The sequence below is a fragment of the Triticum dicoccoides genome, chromosome 5A, assembly GCF_002162155.2.
Source record: "Triticum dicoccoides isolate Atlit2015 ecotype Zavitan chromosome 5A, WEW_v2.0, whole genome shotgun sequence".
Lineage (NCBI taxonomy): Eukaryota > Viridiplantae > Streptophyta > Magnoliopsida > Poales > Poaceae > Triticum > Triticum dicoccoides.
In genome coordinates, this window is record NC_041388.1 from 715319126 (window position 1) to 715321478 (window position 2353).

The window sequence follows — 2353 nt, forward strand, 5'->3', positions numbered from 1 at the left end:
GAACGCTTCCGCACGTGATCTACAAAGGTATGTAGATGCAATCCGATCACTTGTTGCTAGATGAACCCATAGATGGATCTTGGTGAAATCGTAGGAATTTTTTTGTTTTCTGCAACGTTCCCCAACATGGGGTTGATGGGTTGGTACGATTCTGACTGTTGCTCCCCCCATTCCCATTACCATTCTTGGGGCCATTATGATTATGCGAACTCCCTCCTCCATGGGTATGCTGAAAATTTCCTCCCATTTCTGGGGTAAAATGTGGCTTCTGCTGAGCTCCTGAATTGTATTTCCCTTGTCCGTACTTCCTCTTGCGGTTCTCAATCTGTTGCTGCTTCCCTTCTATCATGAGAGCACGATCTACCAACTCCTGGTAGTTGTTAAAAGTTGCTACCATCAACTGCATGCTCAACTCATTATTCAGTCCTTCCAAAAACTTCTCCTGCTTGGCTGCATCCGTAGCAACGTCATCCGGGGCATAACGTGCTAACTTACTAAAGTCACCCACGTATTGGCCAACTGTCCGTCCTCCTTGGCGCAAGTTGCGATACTCACACTTCTTCATGGCCATACCTCCTGCTGAAACATGGGCTGTACGGAAAGCCTGCTGAAATTGGTCCCATGTCACCATGGCTATAGGGTAGGTGAGAGTGTAATTCTCCCACCATGATGCTGCTGGTCCATCCAACTGATGTGCGGCAAAATGCACCTTCTCAGCATTAGTACATCCTATAGTGGTTAACTCCCTTCCAATCTTGTGAAGCCAATCATCTGCTACTATAGGCTCGGTGCTACTGGAGAACACCGGCGAATTCATTCTAAGGAAACAAGTTAAATGATCAACAGGTGGTGGTGGTGGGTTGTGTTGTTGTTCCCCTGATTCTGATTCTGGACTAGCAACTGCATCAATGCATTCTGCTGCTGGATCAACTGAGTGAGCTCCGGTGGAAATGCAAATCCATTGTCACGTCTCGGAGGCATATGAGGGTTTAGAAAAGATGAGAATTAAGAATAGAGCGAGGTCTAGAGAGAAAACACTACCCATATGCACATGAGGCAATTGCAAACAAAATCACTTCACTCAAATCAAACAAGGGCATACAATCGATCTAGAACTATCACAAAAGTGCTCGGACTACTCTATTTACATGGTGGAATACTACTACTGATGTGGTGGTCTACTAGAAATATTCCTCGGTGGCAGACTCCATGATATCTGCTCCAGCTTCATCTTCATAGTCATCATCGCCCAGGTTAGAGTCTGTGTCGTCGATGATGATGTAGTTTTCCGGGCGAATCTCCTTGGCTTCTTCGTCTTCTTCTACTGGTGTGGGGTCTCCCATGAATATTCCGATCTTCTTAATCAGGTCGTCATTCTTCTCCACTAGCACAATGATTTCCTCCTCATAATCTTCACGTGTAGCCTTGAGTTCTTCCTCCAGCTCCATGATTCTTGTCATCGCCTTCTTTAGATCTATCATGCCTGCGCACATCTGGTTCTCCTGACGTCGAATGTGCTGGTTTAACTCCTGGATAAAAGCTGCGATTGATCAATCCTTCCTGGTGCTGATCATCTCCCATTGCTCATTTCGGCGCCCACAAATCTGGTAGATAGTATCCTTGAGATCATTGCGGTAAACTTCTCCAATACGTCCCATGGCGATGTGGGTTGCCATGCTCTTTCCTAGACTCCAGGTTGGTGCATCAAAGGAAAACTCTATGGGCTCGGTGACTGGCACGAATGTCCTTCCTGGAACTTGAACTTGAATCATCCAGTGCTCCTCTTCGGGTAAAGTGGCGTTGTATGTCCCGATGAATCTTGGTACTCCGATGTTCAGGTACTTAGTGACTTCCTTCAGGTGGCGTCCAAAGGGTGTATCTTCATCCGGTTGCGTGAACTTGTTCCTTGCATCCTCCATCCTAAAAGAGTAGAAAAGATGAGAAGTCAGAAATGAGAAGAGAATAGTGATCTGGGTCTTTATCTTAGTGGTCGTGTCCTACAATCAGCGTGTGCTCTGATACCATCTTGTAGCGACCAAACCTCAAACAGTCTGATCTCTGTGCTTCAGTGTCATCCCTGGATCAGTAATGCTGACACACACAGTACTTGAAGGATTTATAATAGAGTAGCAATCACACACTTATTACAACGAGTGTCTCAAAAGAGAACTTATTACAAATAATATGGCTTAAGGCCATCTAATAACGATAACAGCGGAAGGCTGGGAAGATAAGTGAGTCCATCAACTCCAACGGCATCACTGAGTATAGAACCACGACCTAAAGCTCCTTACTCATCGTCTGAAAAGTCCACAACATGAACGTTGCAACCCGAAAACGGGCCAGCCCATGG